Raw genomic sequence first — 24445 nt, 5'->3', positions numbered from 1 at the left:
TTGGATGGGCGCTGGGAAAGGTCCGACAGGGGAAGATTCATCACGGAATGGTTAAAAAAAACAAACAACAACAACAGCAAGAACATTTTGGGCGAATAATTTTGGTTTTGCTTGCTAGTTAGAATTGAATCGACTGCCCTCTGTGGGCAAGGCTGATGGCTTATGGGCATTCAAAACTGATTCATTCAAGTTCTTCTAGCCCAAAAAGCCCCTCAAAAAGCCACAGCATATTCAGAATTCTCAGCGAAGACTGCTGGGTAGATTCCTAGCAGGACATGTGAGGGCAATAAATCTGCTGCAAGTGTGAGAAAGGAGATCAAAAGCTGGTCTCTCCCACTCGCTAAGATGCTTATGCAATTCATTATTTTATGTCCTCGGCTCTTTTTTCAAATGCAGACACCCTGAGAAAGGTAACACATCCAGTTACTAACACCTCAGTGTAAATGCATGCATCAGAAACATTTGGAATCGCAAAGGAATCTGGGTAAGGCTGCCTGTGAAGAGGGAGTAAAAAGTACAGATGCTGGAGTCACACCCCGGAGATTCAGTTTCCTAGGGTGGAGGCCTAACAGCAATATTATTTTTTAAAGCTCCCCAGGTGATGTCAATATACGGCCAAGTTGAGAACCTCCGGGATAGAGGATGGAGGGGTGAGGACAGAGAGGGAGGGAGTGGAAGAGACAAAAGAAAAAAACAAGAGTTCTTCTCATGAAAGACCTGCTTTGAGTCCTGGCACCCAACTTGCTGGCTGCACGATCCCGGTCGAGTGACTTAGCCGCCCTGATCTTCATTTTCTTTATCTGTTAAATGAGAATAATATTCTTCATAAAACAGTGGCTCTCAAACTTGAACTTGAAAGGGCATCACAGTCACCTGGAGGGGTTGTTTAAACACAGATTCCCAGGCCCTAGCCCCATTGCCCAAAATCCTGACTCAGTAGGTCTGGGGTGAGCCCCCCCAAATTTGCATTTCTAACAAGTTCCCAGGTGATGATGATGCTGCTGGTACAGGACAGCGTTTTGAGATCCCCTGATATCAGGGGCACCTGAGCTGCTTATTACCCATTCACCAATTTTATCCATGACAAGGCCAGAAACCAAAGGTAACACCCGTTCTCTCTTAAGAAGGGCCCAAGAGCCATATCGGGGGTTGAACTTGCACACAAACATCTCCATTGTTTTAGCATTTTGCTAAGATACAGCCCACATTCAAACCTGAGGCCTGAAGCCACCAACGAACCATCACGGAGAAGACTGGAAGAATTGTGCCGGGCCACAGAGAGGCCACATTTTAAGCAACACCCCTCCTCCCCCGCCAAGAGCATCCCTGACATATGTCGTCCCAAAGAGGCCTGGCCTGGTCTTTCTGGAACCCACTGGGCTGGGGCATCGGCACCAAGACCAAGTGTAACTCATTCACACGGCCCCGCTCCCTGAGGGAACAATTCACACAATGAAAGCTCGGAGCATTGAGTGGGGGGGGCACACATTTCCTCTTTAAAATGCTCAATGGCTTTCAGGAGTTGGAAGAGGGGCTGGGGGGCTCCTACCTTAGCTGCCCCTTAGAGCAGGGCTGGTGAGGCCAGGCTTTGAAGTAGAGAAGATCATCACTTATGCGCTCTGTCCATCCCAGCCACCCACTCCCGTTTTTCCTGTTCCAGAACCCAGTGACTGTCCTTATGCCTCCAGCCTGGGTTTTTGGTCTCTCTTTGCCCCCGACTTCCCCTACCTCCTCCTATAAGAAGGTTGCCAGCTCAAACTTCCCAGGTGTCAGTGACAAGATGATAAAAGAGCCCAGTCTTCACATATTTGGGGGTGATAGGTTGAGGCCCTTCTCATGAATCAGAGCATTTTCCCTGGGGACTCTGAAATGGGGGCCTCTCTGGCTCAGGGATCCACAGGGGACACTGCAAGCCACAGAGGAGTCTCCAGGATCAAAATTAAAGCCAGAGCATGTCAAGTCAGGTCCAGAAGGAGACCCTCCATTGGGAAAAGGGAAAGTAAACCAAGAAATAGGAACTCTGCCCATATGGGTTACATCTTCCACTTAAGGGTCTTCTACCCAGAGTCCCACAGTCACCAATTAACTAGGCATGAAGAACCTGAGATCATTCTGGCTCACCAGGGCCTCATGCCATCTCTCCACAGCTGCCACACATTTCTTGCTCCCTGGAACCTGCAGTCTGGGCCCACCCCACCCCTAGTCTGGTGCCAATTTGAGTGTACCAGCTTCCTGGGGCTCCAGGCTTTGGGGGTCCAAATGATCACAACCTGATGTTATTATTTTTAAATTCATCTTATTGTTGTTTCATCTGTTAAAATGTGACATGCTCCATACGGCAGTCACTAGCCACCCTGTTAAAGTACCAGCCCTAGCACAGTGGTTGGAACATTTTGATTGTACGGGTAGATAGGTGAGTGAGTAGATGGATGTAAGGGTGGATGAATGGATGGATAGAAGAATAGATGCATGGAAGGATAGATGGATGGATGGAAGGCTGGATGGAAGGATGAGGGTGGATGGATGGGTAAATGGGTAGATAGAAGGATGGATGGATGGATGGATGGATGGATGGATGGATGGATGGATGGTCAGATGGATGAATGGATAGATCGATGGGTGGGTAGACTGGCCTCCACATGTTACTAACATACTTCTATAGATACCGTAACACCTAGACCAGCAGTTAACAAATGTTTAGATCTTGGGACCCCTTTACTTTTTTATTTATTATTGAGCACTCCAAAAAGCTTTTGTTTATATTGACCCATGTATCTGTATTTCCCATAATAAAAATGAAAACAGAGGAAAGTTTTAAATATTTGTTAATTGATATAAAAATAACAATAATGAACTTATTAGATGAGTGGTAGGCAGCCTTTGAGATGGTATCCAGTAATCCCCACCTTCTGTCACCCGCATCCTTGAGTATTTCCCTCCCCTTGAAGTTGGGGTGGACTTACTGAGTCACTTCTAATAGACAAGACAGAAGTGATGGGATGTCATTTCCAAAATTAGATTATAAAAAGACTGTGGCTTCTGTCTTGGGTGCTCTCCTTCACTCTCTCTGGGGGAAGCCAGCTGCCATGTCACAAGGCAGCCCTGATGAGAGGCCCACATGGCAAGGAGCTGAGGCCTGCCAACAGCCATGTGAGTGAGCTGAGAGCTGGATCCCTTCTTTCCTTGGTTGAGCTTTGACATGACTGCAGCCCTGGACCATGCCTTGATTACAGCCTCATGAGAGACTCCGAGTCAGAACCACCCAGCTAAGCTGGCTGCTCCCAGATTCCTAACCCACAGAAACTGAGAGATAATGTGTGTTGTTTTCAGCCACTAAGTTTTGGGGCTATTTGTTACACAGCAATAGGTAACTGATACACATGTTCACATCAATAGCACAATTTAATGAAAAAACAAGACTGTATTTTCTAAAAAAAAAAAAAATCAGGGAGTAAAGTGACATCGCTTTACATTTTTGCAAACCTCTTTAATAGCTGGCTTCATAGAAGACAGCTGCTTTCTCCTAGCTGCTTCAGCGTCCAATCTGTTGTGATATGTGGTTTTGGTTGAAATACATGAAGAAAATCCAGCTTTATGGAGCTTGCAGTTAGAAAAGACAGTCTTGAAAAGGTCTGGGGTACCACAGGGATCCTTGGAACACACTTTGGGAACTGCTGACTTAGACAATCAGGGCCTCACGAGAGACTAACTCTAGGGCCTTGACCCCTCATGTTGCTTTCCCGTTTGGGACGTTTGCCAGTTTCTCCAGGTGCTAGGGTGACCAGGGTAACTGACACCACCCAGGAGGTCGTGTCCCCTGCTGGAAGGGATAAGGCTCTCCTCCAAGGCCCAACAGCAGAAGACAGTGATGAACGAATGCCTAGTCTTGACTGGGTCATGCCCAAGGTGTCACCCAGAAGGGAAAGGATGGCCCACTTCGGGCAGCCAAGGTTAAGGCTGAGGCATCTGGGGCACAGGACGGCAGGGGAGGGTTGTTCTGTGCAGTGAAGGCTTCTGGAGACTGTGGTTTGCTGTATCCTCAGGCATTTCCCCCTCTTCACCCCTTTCCTGTGCACCTCCGCCTCCCTGCCCCCAACCCCAACTAGAAGGCCTGTTTCGGCAGGAGCCAGTCTGATTTTCTCTGCCTCGCTGGTCAGAGAAATGCACGCAGCTGCACCAAAGAATAAAAAGAGCCTCCTCCGTGACCAGTTTCTTCCCACTTCCCTTTCTCTCTCTTCGTGCTCGCCTCTCTGTCCCCACCTTCTGTGGAGGCAGGAAGGTCCCCAGAGGGTGCGAGCATCACTGAGCTATGCCAGGCGCCCGAGTTTCCCTCCCAGGCAGCACCTGTTCCTGATTCTATTTAGCTGTGGCCCGCGCAGGCTGGCACTGGCTTCCCAGGGGACAGGGCATTGTCAGATGGGTCTCTGCCGGCCCAGCGGCCAACTACCTCGTGGGGCAGCCTTGCTCTGCTGCACACAAGCACTAGGGACATTGGCACACAGAGTGCCCACCGGCGGCGCGGGGATCTGGGGCGCCCAGCCTCTCCTGTAGCCAGCCAAAGGCCTGCCCGCGAGCCTTCCAGACCTTCAGGCACCTTAGAGGTTAAACAAGATACCTCAAGCTGGAAGGAAAAAAAAAAAAAAAACTGCCCAGGTGCTATGCGCCCAGGCTCCAGGTGGTGTCCCCAGCACCCCGGGCTTCCTCTGCGCGGCGAGGATGGAATCTGAAAGTGGGCATCGGTTTTTTAGTTTGGAAGCAGGAGCGGAGAATCAAACCAGCAGCAGCTCAGCTCCCCGAGGCGAAGGTCTTGCCTGCCTTGGGCAATGGAGCGTTTCTAAAACCCCGTGCCACCGGCGAGAAGCAGGGGTATGGCATGCTCAGCCTCTCTTCCCCAAGGCTGTAGGGCCCTGCGGGGACAGAGGACAGGCCACCTAAATCATTTCAGCGCTGGCTTACGGGATCCAGGGCTGTTCGCCTCCCTGTACTGCAGTTTGGGAACAGAGTAAACCACCCCGGCAAAGCTGGGCGGACTTGTCCAAACCACACAAAAGTTCAAGCCACACAAATGTTGGCTCCAACTGGGCTTGGAGCGCAGGGCTGGCTTTATCTGTCCCCGAGGGCTTTGCCCTGCCTTGCAATTGATCAGGGCTCCTAAAAACCACTGAAACGGTTTATCTTGCCCACTCAGCCTCAAGCCCCCTGATGGGCTGGAGTGGAGCCTGGACTGTTCTGGCAGCCAAGCCCCAGCCCAGCTTCCTCCCAGCTTCACGGCCCCCAGGACCACCTGCCTGGACCCTCACCCCACAGAGACTCTTCATTTTGTGGCAGGAAATAGGGGCCAATGACATGACCATGAGAATGTTATTCACCACAGAAAGGGAGATCCTTCAAACCTGATGGGAGAGGAGGGAAAGGTTTTGTACATACAAAGATTTAACTGGGAGGGGTACGGAATTAAAGTGGGCTTTAACACCAACTAGCGGGTTAATGGGGGAGCCCAGGCATGGGTACGGGAGAGTCCCGTGGTAGCTGGCTTTTCAGGCTCACACCAGGACACCTGCCACCTTTCCCAGCCGCCATGGCATGTCACTCATTGCTCTAACTGGGGACAGAGAGGCTGTATTCGCCCCGAAAGCAGGTGATGTACACAAATTACCTGAATTCTTTCAGGCTGTCTTCTGCTCCAGCAGTTTGCGATGAAAGAGCGTGTAAACAAGTGGCTCGTCCCAAGGGTTTCTATCCTGTTTAGTCTCCCCTGACAAAAGGGACACCCTTCCTCGAAAAACACCTAACGGACAGAAAGGGCTTTACAGTTTGCAAAGCTGTGTAGCACCCACCATCTCATCTCATCCCAACGACTGTGTGAGCAATGGGGCGTGACTCCTATAGCAGTTAGGGTTCAGTTGCAGGAAACAGATCATTGGAGCAGGCTCTAGACGCCCGTAACACCGCTGAGCTGGGCTGCCAAGGCTGCTGCCATCTCTGCCATCATCAGGGAGGCGGGAAGGGAGGGGGTCAGCCCCAGAGATGTCGATTTCAAGAGGACACTATTGTAGTTGCCATCCAAGGTCAGGAAGCCACTGCCACCACACCACCTCTCAATACCCACAAAGCCGGTAACTAATCAAACACTAGAATGTTGCCTCTCTCTCTCTGTCTCTCTCACACTGACACACACACACACACACACACACACACACACACACACACACACACACACACACACACACACACACTGTCTTCAGCAGCAACATTCAGCAGCAAGTAGTCTCTTCCCCACTGCTGCCTTCCTAACCTCACACAAGTGCATCTCCTTGCTGGAATCTAATTCTCATCTGCAGCCCCAGCTGCAAAGGTGTCTGGGAACTGTAGTTTTTAGCCTTCCCACCTCTGCAGAACATGAAGGCACCATAGAAACAGGTTGGAATGGAGGCTGAGTGCCTGCCACCTCCTCTCCATTTTACAGATAAGGAAACTAAGGTTCAGAGACGTTAAGGAACATGTACAAGGTCACATGGCTGGTGAACCCCGAGCTCTCTGACTCCAAAGCCTGCGCTCTCATCTGTTACACGGAACCAATGGCCCCATTCCATCTGGGGCTTTGGCAGTCTTGGGGGCATCTTTTGGCCCAGTGGCCCAGACTACAGCAGAAGCCACCACACATCTTCTGCATGCTCAAAGGCTGGACAGCAGGCTGAGTGGAACTGAGGCCCGGGGACTCAGAACCGTACCCAGGGTTCCTGACCCCACGTTGTGTAATGTGTTCCTGTCCTTACAGACAGACAGACACACACACACACACACACACACACACACTTCCATCAGCATCTGGAGGAAGGGAAGACACGCTCAGGCTGTCCCTGGAGACATACAATCCTCTAGCACTCCCTGGGGACAGCTGTTCGGCATTTTTCCAGGTGAGGTAAGTACAAGGCTGACCGGCGTCCAACCCCCACTACCGTGTTTGAGAAATTCCCCATCTTCCTAGTTGCCTCCCACCAGAGAAGCGAAAAACGCCATACAGTCATTTTCCCAGCTGCCACTGCAGTTAGTGTGGGCTCCTGACTTACGCTCAGCCAATCAGATGCCCCATCAAAGACTTGGAGTCAGGAGCTAGTGAAGCAGAGACGCACAGAGCACAGGAGTCCATTCTGGTGGAGGGTGGCAGTCACCATGTCAATGACATTCCATTCCTGGGATGGCAGGGACCACATCCATGTCCGGAGGTGGCAGTGTGAGCCAGGGTGTCCTGGACTTAGCAGTGGGATTGTCACTGGATGGGCCAGATAATGGCTGGACATTAAAAAGAATGAAATAATGCCATCTGCAGCAACATGGATGGATCTAGAGACTGTCATACTGACTGAAGTAAGTCAGACAAAGAAATATCGTATGATATCGCTTATATGGGGAATCTAAAAAAGAAATGATACAAATGAACTTATTTACAAAACAGAAACAGACTCACAGACTTAGAGAACCAACTGTGGTTGCGGGGGGTGGGGAAGGATGCGGGGAACGGATAGTCAGGGAGCTTGGGACTGACGTGTACACACTGCTGAATGTAAAATGGATAACCAACAGGACCTACTGTATGGCACAGGGAACTCTGCTCAATGCTATGTAACAGCCTAAATGGGAAAAGAATTTGAAAAAGAATAGATACATGGGGGACTTCCCTGGTGGTCCAATGGTTAAGAATCCACCTTCCAATGCAGGGGATGTGGGTTCGATCCCTGGTGGGGTAACTAAGATCCCAAATGCCCCGGGGGCAACTAAGCCTGCACGCCACAACTACTGAGCCCGCGCTCTCTGGAGCCTGTGCACCACAACTAGAGAAGCCTGAGTGCCACAACTAGAGAGAAGCCCGCGTGCCGCAACAAAGACCCAGTGCAGCAAAAAAAAAAAAAAAAAGAATAGATACATGTATATGTATAACTGAATCACTTTGCCGTACACCTGAAGCTATCACAACATTGTTAATCAACTATACTTCAATATAAAATAAAAAGTTAAGGGGCTTCCCTGGTGGCGCAGTGGTTGAGAGTCCGCCTGCCGATGCAGGGGACACGGGTTCGTGCCCCGGTCCGGGAAGATCCCACATGCCGCGGAGCGGCTGGGCCCGTGAGCCATGGCCACTGAGCCTGCGCGTCCAGAGCCTGTGCTCCACAATGGGAGAGGCCACAGCAGTGAGAGGCCTGCGTACCACAAAAAATAAAATAAAATAAAATAAAAATTTTTTTAAAAAGAGAGAGAGAGAGATAACGGCTGGAGATGACATTCCAGGTTCAAGGCCCCAGCTTTGCCATCAGCTCATGGTAGGGCACTGAACAAATGGCTTGTCCTTTTGGGGCCTTAAGAAGAGGGGAGAGTGAGAGTCCAGCCACAGGAAAGCGAGCAATGCTCCCTGCAACCACAAACTGGGAGCGGAAAGGACCACGAGAAGGGCACTGCTCACCTAGGCGCTGGGCCTTCAGGTCAGATCAGTGGGTGGAATTGACCAGGGCCTCACTCAGTCAGAGGCAGGCAGGAGCCGGAAGGGGCTGGATTCCTGCAGTCATCACCGTGGAGCCAACTCAAATCAGCTGAGTGTAGACAGGGGTGAGGGTAGGAGGCCTATCTGAGGAGTTGGCCCAGCCGGTGGGCAGACTGGAAGTCCTCTGGGATGACGACAATGTGCTATAAACTTGGGCTTATCTCCGTGATATTGTCTTTGTTCCCGTGACCCTTGCTTTCCAAGAAAGGGTACCCCCCAAACAGAACTGAGGTCCAGAGAGGTGTGTGTACCCTGAGGCCAGCAGAGCCAGGATGCTGCTGTGGTTGGAGAGGCCACAAGTGATGGGGCCACCTCGGTCCTGGCTGGGACTCTGAAGGAAGCAGGAGTAGCTTTCTGTAGTCAACATGGAAGGGAGAAGAACAGAAGGGGCCCAGCAGAAGAAGGGTGCTTTTCTCCCCTTTGTCAGGTGAGCAGGAGAGGTTCAAGGACATCATGGAGTGCTAGGGCAGGGTGGGCTGAAGACGAGACGGAAAATCACATCACCATCCAATTCTGGTGGGGGCGGCCACAAACGCCAGCCTGCCACAGAGTCAGCCTCGGCCATGCTTTGAGGGAGAAGCACGGATTTTGGAGTCAGACAGACCCGGGTTCAAATCCCAGCTATGCCATTCAACAGCCGTGGGAGCCTAGACAAGCCTTTTTGTGGTGAACTGTTACTTGGGCATCGCCAATAAGCCATGCTTCCCGGTATGTGTGCCGTCATGTTGTCCCCTCCCACACTGACTCTGGGTTTGGGCACGTGACTTTCTTTGGCCAACAAGGACATTAATAAGCATGATGTAAAGCGGAGGCTTGCTAAGTGCTTGCATGCTGAGGCTTGTCCTCTTGCAACACTCCCTCTTGGAAGTCAACTGCCACGCTTGGGGAAGCCCAAGCTAGCCTGGTGAGAACGACACGAGGAAGAGAACCGAGGCAGCTCAGCCAACAGCCAGCACCAAGACCCCAGGCACGTGAGAGGCCCTCTGCAACCTTTCAGCCAAATCTAGCTGCCAACTGACTGTATTCACATGATAGACCCCAGCTGACACCACCTGGAGCCCAAGAACCACCCAGTTAATCCACAGAATCATAAGAAATTATTGTTCATTCGTGTCCATTCAGTGTTGTTTTAAGCCACTAAGGTTTTGGATGGTTGTCACACTGTACTAATTAGCTGAAATACTGTGTAACCTTCTGAGCCTCAGCTGCCCCCTCTGTAAAATGGGGTGATAATGTTCGTTGCCAAAAGTTATGAGGAGTAAACTTAACACACAATAACAATGAGCATTTATTGAGTACCTGCTGTGTTTCAGGCACTGTATTAGATGCCGAATGTACATCATTGAAAGCATATCATCTGCAGAGCATCTATCTCTGTGAAGTAAGTACTGTTAGGCCCATTTTCCAGACAAGGAGACTGAACTCAGAGGGGTTAAGTAACTTGCCCAAGGTGGCAGGTTAAGGTCGGAGCTGGGGCTCTAACCCAGGTCCCTCTCATTCTAATCACTAAGACCCAGCAGGGCCTCCTCCACTGGCACCGATGAATGAACGACCTTCCAGGGGAGCACTAAACCTTCCTATGCTCCAAGAGCTTGGTCTCTGTCAGGTGGTTGGAGGATGGAGACGGGGGGCATACTCACAAGGCCAGCATCAAGTCCAAGTACCCTTGAGGGCAGGTTAGCAGGGCCCCGTCTGGTGGCCAGTCCCCTGCTCTCAGTGCTGCTTCAGTGAGCCCTGGGTCACAAAGGATGACAGAACTCAGAGCAAATCCATTCTCACTTCTAGGAAGACGGCTAATGGGGCTTAGCGCTACCACAGTCACAAGCAAAAGACAGCTTGTTTCTCAAGAGGCAAGGGCACCTCAGCCACGAGTGCCCCGCCCCCGCCACTGGAAGGCCTCAAGAAGCCAGAAGCCACCCCTTTTGTCCCTCTGAGAGACAGCCCCCCTCGACACACACACTCACACACAAAATCACACGGGAGGGGGCAGCTGTGGGGTCCTGGATCACAATGGGGTGGGAGTGGGGCATGACCAGGGGGCCCCGCTGGCCCAGGCGGCCGCTGCTGGGAGGCTCCCACCCTCCCAAGAACTGGTGAGTGACACTGAAGAGGGTGGCAGAGGGATCCTTTCTTGTCCTCCCCAAGCTGATGGCATCACTCTCCACCCCAGAGGCCCAGGAACAACCTTGTCCTGGGTGGGGTAGGGAAGCCTGCAGCTGAAAAAACCCACACCCTCCACCCCTCTCCTTGATTCCGCCCATCTTATCCATCTTGCTTTCACGGGGGTCCTTTTCACAAGTGTTCACACATGACACAATGTGTGAAAAGAGATAATCTAAAAGTATATTGCTAGAATGGTCTCAACTTTGCTTAACATTATATATATTTGAAATTTTATATATATTTTTTCATCAATATACAAAAACAAGTAACAAGAACCATCTGAAAATGTTGACAATGATTATCTCTAGATGGTAAGATAGAGTTTTTTCTTCTTTGTACCTTTTGTATCTTCGACTTCTCTACGAAGGGCATGATTGCTTTTAGAATCAGAAAATAAACTATACTATCTGTGCTTTTTAATGAATGTGCACGGCCTAGAAAAGTCACACCTTAAAACTCCTCCCAGGGACTTCCCTGGTGGTCCAGTGGCTAAGACTCCGTGCTCCCACTACAGTGGTCCTGGGTTCAATCCTTGATCAGGGAACTAGATCCTACATGCTGCAACTAAAAGATCCCTCATGCCTCAACTGAAGATCCCGCCTGCGACAACTAAGACCCGGCACAGCCAAATAAATGAATAAATATTTTTTAAAAACGCTTAAAAAAAAAAAACAACTCTTCCCATCCAGCACCTTCATTATTGGTTCACACCTGGATTATTAGTAGTGTCTCCGGACACCTGAGTCTTCACCCAGGGTACAGATGGGAAGGGAGCGGCCCCAATGCCCAAGGCAAAAGGGGGCAGGGCCATTGAGGCAAGCAGAAAGGGGCGGGGTCAGTGAGCCTGGAGCCTGTGCAGTCAGTACCTAGGACTGCTTCCAGTCCTCCTGTGGACTGAAGACGTGGTACCCAAGGCACTGCAAGACTGGGCTGGAGAAGTTGCTGGAATGGAGGGCCACCCCTGCCTAGCCTGGGAGGGCAGGAAGCCCTGGCCCAGAAGTGAAATTCTGAGGCCTGGCTCATGCACGCCGCCTGGTTCACACTGGACCCCGTCACTTAGATTAACAGCCCTACCTTGCAGGCAGAGCATGAATTGTAGGAGGCAAGGTGGCGCATATACAGCGTTCAGCACAATTCCTAGCACACACAAGGCGCTCAATAAATGCAGCTGTGATTACTAGGAATAAACACATGCCCATCAGCACCGGCCCTCCTGGCTAAGCCCAGCACCCCAGTCATCTGGTGCCAGAAAAGGGACGAGCCATCACGGTGCTCAGCCGGCAATCCCCTGTCTTGTTCCTTGCCGGATTCTGCCAAATATGCAAGCAGAAAAAATGTTTTCCACCCCCAGAGCAGTTTCTAGATGTGCTACCTTGGTCAAAGCAAGCTGCTAGTTAACATGGGTGAGAAATGCCCAGATGATACCATCAAAAGCCATTAAAGTACCCCCAGCTGGTTGGGGGTGTTTGTTTTGCTTCCCATCAATTCTGCTCAGAACGATGACAGTACCCAGCCAGGGTGGGAGCCACACAGGGCAGGGTGGGTCTGGGGAAGGCAGACACAGCTGGGAGTGGTGAAGTTCCCTCACGCAGAGGAATGGACTCAGGAAGAGCTCCTCTATCCTCCTGTACTTTCAGACTCGCAGTGCCCAGCTGCTCTCTCCCTGCTCTGACTTACACACATGCTCCCAGGAAGGGGTTTTCAGTAAGTCATTTACACATTAGTATGAATTTCAGTATTCCCAGAGGCCTCCGGTTTCATCATGGAATAAAACTCTTTATTCTCTTCCCTTGAAATCCTACCATGTGTGTGGCGGTGGTGGGGGGGGGTCCTTGGCCTTAAATGAGAAAATGGGAAGGAGTTCTAATTCTGTTTTAGCCATTCCTGGGCTCAGCCACCCACATCCCCAAGATCAGAACCTTCTCTATTCTCTGAGTTCAGCAGCGCAGGTATTCACCTTTATTTCTCATTAAGGAAACCTGAATAAAAGCATGAAAAGCTTTTCTCTATCTTTAAAAGAGAAGGATTTAGAGAGTAAAAAAAAAAATGTGTTAAACTGATAAAAAGAAAAATAAAAGACACAGAACTCAGAAGTCCTAAAGGAAAAGATGGGCAGATGTGACAACACAAACCTCCTTTGCAGGGCAATACAGCATCAACCAGAGGTTGCGAGCTGATGTCCTGCCGATCCAACCCAGCCCAAACATGGCTGTCACTTCTAGTGCTTAAAGTTTTTTGAATGAGTTGCCAGCATTTTAAAACTGGAAGTTTTCCCATAAAAATCCATATTTCCAGCATCTCCTGAAGAATCAGAAGATCTGGCATACTGGTTCCCAGCAGAGGTATGTGCTCTCCCCGGCCTGCCATGGCCTCGGAGCCTGCATCACTTATTCACATCGCTTGCCTCGCCTGCAGCAGATGCCTGTGATGGGCCATAAACAAAACGAATAAAAGCAAGAGGTGCTTTAGGAGAACGTGTTTGCCACACATCCAAGGAAAAGTTAATATCCATTATATATCAATAAGGACCCCACCAACGGTTCAACGGAAGGACGGGGGAAAGTATAAACAGGTAATTCATAGAGAAAGAAATTCAAACAGCCAATAAACGTGAAACATACTCAACCTACGGGTGATTAGGAAAATGCAAATGAAAATGAGAAGATACCCTTTTGCCGAAGCCATCAAACTGGCAAACAATCAAAAAGCTTTTCTAGCGCTGCTGTTGGCAAGGGTGTGGGGAAAGGAGAGCTTGTGCGTGTTGCTGCCGAGCGTGTAAATTGGTGCAACCTTTGTGGAGGGTGAGTTGGCAGCTCCGATCATTAGTTTAAATACATGTACCTTTAAAGAAATGCAGGTACATTTTTATTGAAGTAGAGCATGCAGGGAGAAAAGGATGCAAAGCCTGAGTGTGTGGCTAAGACACTGAACACACCCAGGTGACCACTGCAAAGGGAGAAAGAGGATATTATCGGTACGCAGAAGCCCCCCTGCGCCCTTTCTCAGTCAGTAAGTCTCCCCAGAGAGAACCACTATCCCAACTTCTAACGGGATCTGACTGTTTCCGAACGTTCCGTGAATGGAATCATGTAGTATATATTCTTTGCTGTCTGGCTTCTCTCACCGAATGTTATACACTTATTTTATTTTTTAATCCAAGTACAGTTGATTTACAAAGTTGTGTTCATTTCTGCTGTACAGCAAAGTGACTCAGTTATACACATATAGACGTTCTTTTCCATTACGGTTTATCCCAGGACATTGAATACAGTTCCCCGTGCCATACAGCAGGACCTTGTTGTCCATCCATTCCATATGTAATAGTTTGCATCTAATAACCTCAAACTCCCAGTCCATCCCTCCCCCACAAACATTATATTTTTAAACTTCACCTATGTTGTTCTGAGAAGCAGAACATTCAGTTTCGTTGCTGTATAGCATTCCATTGCGTGGCTAGACGGAACTTTATTATTCTGTTGTATTGATGAAGAACACTTGCGTTGTTTCTGGTTTGGGGCTATTGCAAATAGTGCTGCTAAGGAACATTCTTGCATGTGACTTCCGGTGCCCATAGAAACACATTTCTGTCGGGTACACAGTTAAGCCTTGAACAACATGGGGGTTAGGGGCGTGGGCCCTCCACACAGTTAAATCTGTGTATAACTTAGAGTCGGCCTTCCAGGTATATATGTTTCCTCTGTATTCACGGTTCCAAATCCGAGGATTCAACCAACCCGTGTAGTGCTGTAGTATTTACTATTGAAAAACACCCACCTATAAGTGGACCCGAGCAGTTCAAACCCCTGTTGTTCAAGGGTCAACTGTATACCTCTTGACACCACTCACACTAGGAATCTACTTTACAGAACCCCGAGAGAACAAGACTTCATGTCCAAGGCTGTTTATTATAACATTAAAGAAGAGTGCGGTCAACCTCTGAGTTCACCAATAACGATAGGGTTAAAGAAAATGATGCAATGCTTCCCTATGACTTGAAATGGTACGCAGCTCATAAAAAAAGAGAACGAGCTCCATAGGTGGATTCTGAAATGGAAAGGTGCTCACACATCATCAAGTGAAAAAAAAATCCTGCAAAAAAATTGAGTATAGTACGATTCCACTTTTTAAACTAACAAGAGATAAAACAGACGTTTATATGTGGAGATGTGTGTCCATTATATCCGGAAGGACTTTTCATATATGAACTAGAGAAGGGAAAGGCAGTGGGGGGGGGCAGGGGAGGAAGGGGTGAGATTTTATGTATATTCTATACATCTCAAATTCATCTACTTTTCTCCATCCTCATTGCTACTGTCCTATACTAAGCCACCATAGCTCTGGTGTTGAAAACACAATGGTCTCCTTACGGGTTCACTTCTCAAGTCATCTCTGCCACCATCAGGAAGGTGGGGACTCAGGGGACGGCCCATGGAAACGTTGGCCTCAAGACTCAAGAGTACCCTATTGTGGCGGGGTTGGTAAGGCTGCCCGTGACACTGCCCATCAAGTGAAAAAAGAATCTTGCAAAGAAGTAGGTAGGGTAAAATCCCATTTTTTTTTAAATGAAAATTTTCAAGTTAAAACAATACAAGTGCATATATATATATACGCATATAAATTAAAATTTTCAAGTTAATACAAGTGCATATATATGCATATAAATGAAAATTTTCAAGTTAAAACAATACAAGTGCATATATATATATGCATTCGAAGATCTGGAAGCCATGAACAGCATAACATCTCATTATCTGCAAAGTAGGTGACAGGCCAGTGTCCCCCCAGGAACGGCTGTACCATGGCACCCTAGTGACCTTCCATGTACCCACATGGGTCACAACACAGGCAAAGCTTGAACCGCAGCCAATCTTCATCTTGGCGGAACATGAGAAGATAGAGGCCTGTGAGGATTGCTCTGAGGCCTTCTTGCATTCATCTCCCATATTAGTCAGCTCAGGCTGTCACACACAGCACCACAGACTGAGTGGCTTATACAACAGAAATTTAATTCCTCCCAGTTCTGGAGGCTGGAAGTACCAGATCAAGGTGCCCGCAGAGTTGGTTCCTTCTGAGGGCCAAGAAGGAGGATGGGTTCCAGGCCTCTGCCCGTGGTTTATAGATGGCTGTCTTCTTCCTGAGTCTTGACATCATCATCTCTCTGTGTCCTAATCTCCTCTTCTTGTAGAGACACCGATCAGATTGGATTAGGGCCCACCCATATGATCTCACTTTAACGTAATTACATCTTTACAGGCCCTGTCTCCAAATACAGTCACGTCCTGAGATACGAGGGATTAAGATTTCAACATATGAATTTGGGGTGGGGGAGGATATAATTCAGCCCGTAACACCCCGCTATCTGCCCTGGGAGGCTTTCAGGGGATGGTTTCTCATCACCTCCTGGCTTCTGATGAGCTAGGAAATTTTCATACCACCCCCCTCAAGATAGAGCTTGTACAAAACTGCCTCGTTTTATAATTTTATACTGCCAGTCTAGAATCGGCCCATCGGGCCCATTTTGTTTTGATGTCATCCTTTTTGGGGTGAGGCAAACACCCAGGGAGCTGGCACCTCTGACTAATCTTCCTTTCACTGTTTATGTAAGTAAGAAACTGTCCAAATCTGAGAGTGGCTCCCTTCATCTCTATCAGCCACGGCAGCCAGGGCTTGGCCTCTGGCTTTCCTAGAAAGCCTTGTGTGTGCTTGACAACAGACACTGGAATGTGTTGCAAAAGCAAAAACAAAAATCTTGCTAACAGAGGTGGGAGAAAGGGAAACAAGAAGGATGGCTCCCAATTCTGGGCTCCTCCCACACATCCGGCGCCCAGTGCTCTCATGCGGGGATGACCCAGGCCTCCCCACCCCAGTCTCTGGGCCACCTGTATTTGCACTTGCTTGCCATTTAGAAAATGAATTAACGAAAGATAAAATGCACGCACTGAAATATCTAGAAGAACTTTTTACATATGAACTGATGGCATCAATAATCCTCGGGGAAGGGATTTTGACACTTCATGCGTATTTTATACGACAGTCCTCAGAGGACACAGGTGACCTGCCAGAGGTGGGAAGGCTGGCCTCTGACAGGCAAAGTTGAGTCCGCGCACAGTTAACATCCTGTACAGGAATCATTACTCTCAACTCTTTCCCCGACAAATAGAAGTTTAGCTAAAGAAATCAAAACCACGAGAAGAGACTACTTCACACCCATCAGGGTGGCTATTTTCAAAACCCAGAAAAAACAGAGAATAACAAGTGTTGACGAGGAAATGGAGAAACTGGATCCCTTGTGCACTGCTGGCCGGAATGTAAAATGGTGTAGCCACTGTGGAAAACAGTAGCCAGACACAAAAGGACAAATGTATGATTCCACTTATATGAGGTCCCTCGTGTGGTCAGATTCTTAGAGACAGAAAGTAGGATGGTGGCTGCCAGGAGGAAAGAAGGAGTCAATGTTTAACGGGTGCAGAGTTTCAGTTTGGGAAGATAAAAATGTTCTGGAGCTGGATGGTGGTGATGGCTGCCCAAAAATGCGCATGTCTTTAATGCCACTGATCTGGACTCTTCCAAAAGGTTAAGATGGTAAATTTTATGTTATGTATATTTTACCACAACAAAGAAAGAGGACAGTGCTCGCTTCAGCAGCACATACACTACAATTGGAACCATACAGAGAAGATTAGCGCGGGCCCTGCACAAGGACGGCGCGCAAATTCGTAAAGCACTCATTTTTTTTAATGCAGAAAAAATATGAAGACTAGAATAAAAATTTCCTGGGAGAGGGAGGGATAAATGAGGGGTTGAGGATTAACAGATACACAGTATTAAATATAAAATAGATAAACAACAAGGACCTACTGTATAGCACAGGGAACTATAGTATCTTATAATCTATAAGGGAAAAGAATCTGAAAAACAACGAGTGTGTGTGTGTGTGTGTGTGTGTGTGTGTATCACTGAATCACTTTGCTGTACACCTGAAACTAAACTAAACTAATATTGTAACTCAGCTATACTTCGATTAAAAAAAGAAAAATTTCCTGGTATCCGAAAACCTAGCTCATCACATGCACACACATAAAACAGTATAAAAAAGGATCGCTTCTAAAGTAAACTTTATACTCCATACACACACAAAAGTTTAGCTCAAGATTTGAGAGGCTTTGCTGCCTGGAGATGGAATTTAAGAAAGACACCAGTTTCCTTGTTGCAGTTTTGCACGTGTTGAGAGAGGGACTGGCTTCAGCCACCTGCGAGCTAATGGCCAGAGAGACTCCCCAGGCGGGGATGGTCCTGAGCCAGGGAGGCTGGACATGGGCTGGACAGGGAGACCGTGGGCATGTCATTTCCCTTCTCTCTCTTCTCTGTCTACAGTCTGGGTCAGAGGACACAGGGTTAAAAGCTGAGACACGCAAAGCCTTCCTCAAATCCTCTCTGTCTCTCCCCACCCTCCTCCCATCGCATTTCTTCTGTGGAACCTTCCACGAACTCTTCCTTCCCCGAACTGCTGGAACAGTTATTCATTCCATATGTGTCTTTCAGCATGTCTGACTTACTGTTTAATATCACGAGCCGACTTTGCACGGGTGTGTGTCTTCTGGCCCCAACTAAACTAGAAGTTGCCCGAAGGTAAAGACTGCTGCTTAGCCCCCCTTGGATCTCTTTAGCTCTCCCATCAGTGTCTAGTGCAGAAGAAGCAGCATGTACATCCAGACGATGGAATATGATTCAGCGCTAAAGAGAGATGAGCTAGCAAGCCATGAGAAGACGTGGAGGAAGCGGAAATGCTGATTACCAAGTGACAGAAGCCCATCTGAAAAGGCTACCTGCTGGATGAGTCCAACTACCTGACATTCTGGAAAAGACAAAACTATGGAGACGGTCAAAAGATCAGTGGTTGCCAGGGGTTGAGGGAGAGGGAGGGATGAATAGATGGGGCACAGAGGATGTTTAGGGGGTGAAGCTATTCTGTATGATACTGTAATGGCGGATGCATGACATTAGGCATTGTCACAATCCACAGAATGTATACAGCAAAGAGAAAACCCCAATGTAAACTATGGACATTGGTCAGTAATAGTGGATCCATACGGAGTCATCAATATTGAACCAATATTCTAATGCAAGATGTTAATAATAGGGGAAACTGGGGGTTGTACATGGGAACTCTATACCATCTGCCCAGTTTTCCTGTAAACCTAGAACTGCTCTAAAAAAGAAAATTTATTTTAAATATATATATATTTATGGAAAAGAATGTGATATATATATATATATAAAACCGAATCACTTTGCTGCACAGCAGAAATTAACACAACATTGTAAATCAACTATAATTCAATAAAATAAAATTTTAAACTAAAACAATTTTTTAATATATATATTTATATACAGTTGGATAGTTGAGTAAATATTGGACCATCCACATGGACACATCCAGTTATGAGGGAGCTGGGAAGATTTACCCAGGCCTGACATCTTTCAAAATCTAGTAAAACATAGTTGGGAGTAAATGAAAGTTTCTTCTTGAAGCCAAAGAAGAAAAATTAGGAGATAAGCATTTATTTGTGTGTTAAAATTTACGTAGAAAGTTGCTAGATTTGCCTGTAGGTGTTTGTGTTTCTTTACATTTTGCCCTAATTAGTGTTATCATATGTTGTATTAAAATCAGAACTCATTTTGACAGAGAATCAAAGCGTCCTTAGTGGGTATCTGACATCCCCTTTCCAGGCCTTCTCCAGCCCAGACCTCTGAAGGGAAGGAACCGGCCACATATCACACGGCTTCGTTCAGAGAACTAAGGAAGGGAGTTAAAAACCAAATGAACAACATTACAGCAGTATCACCTGCCTACCAGTTTCTGGAAAGACAGTATCCAGGGAACTGCACTGCACAGAGAAACACAAAGGCTCTGATGTCAACAGATACTTGTCAAGAAAGTGCTTGACCGAAAGGCAGCGGGCAGGACGGCCATTCCAGGTGGTCATTTTGTTTCTGTAACAGCCCAGGGCAGGTCCACGTCAGTGGCCTATGTGAACTTCCAGAGCCTTCCTGCCCCTCCAAACCCACAATACAATGACATAAACAGGTTTAAAACACTTCTGTATTTCCCAAATATCTAGCCTTCACTATACTAAGCTTAATGCATCTGCAGCAAGAGCCACTAACTCATGTTATTTTGCCGGCATCCAGGGCTCGTGACCTCACAGTGTACATGCGCAGAAAGGAGAGGCAACCGAGTGCCTCCAGCGGGTGGTCCTGACACTGGGTTTTGTTTTTTTTTTTTTTTTTTTTTGGTACGCGGGCCTCTCACTGTTGTGGCCTCTCCTGCCGCGGAGCACAGGCTCCGGACGCGCAGGCCCAGCGGCCATGGCTCACGGGCCCAGCCGCTCCGCGGCGCGCGGAACCGCCCCCCCCGCAGACCGGGGCACGAACCTGCACCCCCCGCACCGGCAGGCGGACTCCCAAGCACTGCGCCACCAGGGAAGCCCCTGACACTGGGTTTTGAGTGGGACTTTCCCACTGTCCCTGAGTCCCAGGTAACTGCGTTTCTCAGCTTCACACCGCACCACGGTTCCTTCTTTCCTTTATCATACTCCCCCAGCAGCCCCCCATGCCAACTTCTGATTAGAGGCTGGAAAACAGGCCCTAGGAGGGAACTAATTATTTAAGTAGGAGACAGAGAGGCCCGGGAATGGCTTGGAACACTCGCCGTGCATCTCGAGGCTTATTGCTGCGGGCCATGGTGACTAGCAGTGGCTTAGGTCAGGTTCTGCAGAAGGAGAGCCCCAGACGTGGATTCTTGTGCAAGTGAATTATTGATGGAAGGGCTCTCAGGAGACACAGGTAATGGTGGGAGGGAAGGAGAATAGGGCAGGGAAAGAAGCCAAGCAAAGATGGAGGTTTGGCCAAAGCCTAGCCTCAGCCTGATCCCCTGGAGGGAGGCGGGTAGGGGCAGGGGAAAAGGAGGCGGGGCAGCATCACAGAGTCATTCATTCCCATACGTGACACAGGGGGTGGGCCTTTATAGCTCCCATATCAGTCAGTCACCGACCGCAGGCCACCTCCATGGGGGGCAGGAGGGCACGTAAGCCCCCAGCCATCAGCTCTGGGCGAGGCTGCTCCCGTAGGGTGGAGGGCTGCTCCAACAGAGAAGGCTGTGAGCTGCTCAGCTGGGATCAATGCAGGGCATCTGGCTAGACACCACCAGCAGCCACAAAGGGCTGCCCTCTCAAACAGAAGCAGGAGAGAGGTAAGGTAGAAACAAGAAAAAGCCTCCTGAGGGGGCAGGATTCTTCAGAAGTCCTTCCAGCTGCCTGTCATTAGAACAGATGGACAGGGAACGGCCTCAACTCAAGTGGATCCTTCTAGGCACATCCGAGCAGAATGTTTGTGCAGGTGCCCTCAGAACAGACCCAATCTGAGAACCACACACGTACTCCTGCTGTCAAACAGTAGCCTGAGACCTAAGGGGCTCCCCAGCAAGCTTCCAGAAGAGTTGAGTTCTGACAACAGCGGCAACCTGTACAGACGTTACTCTGCCAGGTGCTGTTCTAAGCGCTTTATGTCTGTTACCTTCATTTAATCCTCACACCAACCACAGTAGTGAGGCGTTATTATTGGCCATCCCCATTTTACAGATGAGGACACTGAGGCTCAGAGAGGTTCATTAATTTGCCCAAGTTAACAGTTGGAAGTAGCAGAGCCAGGATTTGAACCTAGGTAGCCTGGCTCGGGAGGGCTACACCACCGCTCTACCGCCCCTGGCTGTCTAGTTGGAGTACATGATGCTATAAGGCAGGAGACCACCACCGTGGATGCCTTCAAAGGAGCGTGTTTATACATCAGAATCACCTGGGGGTGAGTGTTGCACTACAGAATCCAGAGCCTCATCCTGAACCTATGCAGAATCCAGGGCTGAGGGCCAGGTGGAAATCTATACATTTAACAAGCCCCCCAGGTGTCTGACACAGATGGCAACGCTGAAACCCCACAATGATTCAGATTGAAAGAGTAGAGGCCAGTTTCAAATTCCAGCTCTTCGGGCTTCCCTGGTGGCGCAGTGGTTGAGAGTCTGCCTGCCAATGCAGGGAACACGGGTTCGTGCCCCAGTTTGGGAAGATCCCACATGCTGTGGAGTGGCTACGCCCGTGAGCCATGGCCGCTGAGCCTATGCGTCTGGAGCCTGTGCTCTGCAACGGGAGAGGCCACAACAGTGAGAGGCCCACGTACCACCAAAAAAAAAAAAAAAAAAAACCAAATTCCAGCTCTTCCACTTTCTATCTGTGTGACCTTGGAAAAGTTCATTCACCTCTCTGAGCCTCAATTGTTCTCAAATCTAACATAAAACCAGGGACTTCACTGGTGGCGCAGTGGTTATGAATCCGCCTGCCAATGCAGAGGACATGGGTTCGAGCCCTGGTCCGGGAAGATCCCATATGCCGTAGGGCAACTAAGCCCGTGCGCCACAACTACTGAGCCTGTGCTCTAGAGCCCGCGAGCCACAACTACTGAGCCTGTGTGCTACAACTACTGAAGCCCACGCACCTAGAGCCTGTGCTCCGCAACGAGAAGGCACCGCACTGAGAAGCCCGCGCACCGCAACGAAGAGTAGCCCCCTCTCGCTGCAACTAGAGAAAAGCCCGCGCGCAGCAACGAAGACCCAACACAGACAAAAAAAAAAAGAAATTTTTTAAAAAAGCTTTTAAAATAAAACTAATACTTCTCCTATTAAGATTTTGTGACATTTAAACTGTGAGTTGCTGTACATCTGGTATAATTCCGTGTATACATATTTGAAACTGTGTACATGTACATCTTACACATATATATAAATATCAGACAAAAGCCAGACAGAATAAAGTAGTAAGGGTGATTATCTCTCACAAGATAAGAGGGTGGGATAAAGGGGGGTAGAGAGTGAGATGGGAAAGGCTTTCACTTCTTACTCCATGTATTAAATTTTAATTTTTTATAAAGAGAACGTATTAAAGTTTTGTATATGTAAAATGTATTTAATCAAAACCCAAAAGACTAAATAGAATCATCTAGGTAAGTGCCTGGCCCACAGTACATGCTCAATTAATGGTCGCTGTTGGTCTTATCATCGTCCACAAACATTTGTTGAGTGCCTATTATGTGCAAGTCATCATATTTAGGCTGCATCGGGAGGCAGAGAAGCACAAAACAAAGTCCCTGCTCTCACATGCACAAAAAAAAACACCCAAACGCCCAATGGCAGTGTTTACTTTGGGACCAATGAGTGCTATAGAAAATAAAGCCTTTAAGAGTTGAAATGAGAGAGATCATTTCCAGCTGGCCTCTTCAGGGGAGGTGGGGCTCGCAACGAGGCATTGAGGAAAGGGGAAGATTTCAATAGGCAGAGAAAGGGGGAAAGAACATTCCAGTGGCAAAAAAGAGCTTGGTTCAAAGGGCAGTGTGACTTGGTGGGCATGTGCAGAAGATGCTGAGCGGACATTTGGCCCCGCGCGGCCAGGCTGCGGGATGCAGTCGTGCCGGTCCCAGGCGGGCCATCGCAGGCCTCCCCTCCCACAACTGAAATAACACAATCTCTGGCCCCATCCCTTCTGGTACTTGGAATGGGGCCAAGATCGACTTTCTCAAAGATTCTTGACCCTTGTGGACCAAACGTAGAATGGGAAGAGAAGCGGCCACAGAGATTGAAAAAAAGAAGTGGATCCTCTCCCCCAGCTGCTGGGCCCAAGTATATGCAGGGCACATGCTGGGGATGCGGGTGGAGCCAGGTGGAGGGATGCGTGGCAGCGTGGGTCTGGGGGCGCCGTGTGTGTGTGTGTGTGTGTGTGTGTGTGTGTGTGGACTGACGCGTGAGCGTGCACGTCGTTCTGACAGGCGGCATTTCCTGTGATTGTGTGCTGTGATCTACGGGCTTGAGTTATGAGTGCAGTGTGTGCTAACCGCATTCCTGAAGGCTAATCTTTCTGAGCCACTGAGGAGGACGCAGAGGGGAGCGGGAGCAGCAAAATATCCGTCCACGGCACACACCCTCTGCCTTCCTAGTACTTCTGCTCGGGATGAGGGTCCCAGGGAGCGCGGGTGGCACCGGGAAGAGGCAGGGAAAGGTTCACACAGGGCACTGACACGAGCAGGACCAGAGCTGCCCCTGCATCAGCAAATACCGCACCGCGGCTGTGCGCTCGGCCACCTATAAAGCACCCTGACATCTTCCTGGATCTGGTGCCTGTGTGTCTATATACGCGGTGTGTATGTAGAGAGCTAGAGAAACACTTTTTTAAAAAGTTAAAGCTTGATTAGCTGAACACCACGAGGCCCTGGGAAATTGAGTTTTAGAAAAAATTTGGATAATTGGAACAGCAGAGAATATCAAGCACGTTAAATACACAAGTCAGCTGAGCACAGAGTTTATGGCAAGCTCTGATTAAGACGAAGTTTCTGATAATCAGAGTTTTAAGGGCAGAGGCTCATTTGAATTTTTTCTGTCGAAAAGGGAGATTAGATATCACGTGCACGGAATATCTTGTGATATTTTCCATTCTTCCCAACCCCGCTTGAGCCACAAACATGCTTTTCTATGTATGTATTTATTTCGTAAAAAGTACTCTATCCTTTGGTCTGCCCCAAACTACCCCAAACAGGACTTGCCACAGATGTGTTTATCAGATTGTACTGCAAACGCTCGGAGAGGGCAAGTCTGCCTAACGTCTAAGTGATTTCAAAATCAAAGCCATCCCAGACACACCAGAAGCC

At 48.7% G+C, this 24445-nt stretch overlaps 1 protein-coding gene and 1 non-coding gene across 2 annotated transcripts in view; one reads left to right on the top strand and one right to left on the bottom strand.

Moving 5' to 3' along the window:
• The window catches only part of LOC105748610 (uncharacterized), an 82370-nt gene that overhangs the window by 12653 nt on the left and 45272 nt on the right, over nt 1-24445 (bottom strand). The gene's annotated exons all lie outside the window — the stretch shown is intronic.
• Nucleotides 17329-17435, top strand: LOC117197267 (U6 spliceosomal RNA). The gene has a single exon (XR_004477799.1). It is a non-coding gene; the product is annotated as a U6 spliceosomal RNA (small nuclear RNA).

Source organism: Orcinus orca, chromosome X (genome assembly GCF_937001465.1).
Source record: "Orcinus orca chromosome X, mOrcOrc1.1, whole genome shotgun sequence".
Classification (NCBI taxonomy): domain Eukaryota; kingdom Metazoa; phylum Chordata; class Mammalia; order Artiodactyla; family Delphinidae; genus Orcinus; species Orcinus orca.
Note: the sequence above shows the minus strand (reverse complement) of the source record. Positions and strands in the feature narration are given on the sequence as shown.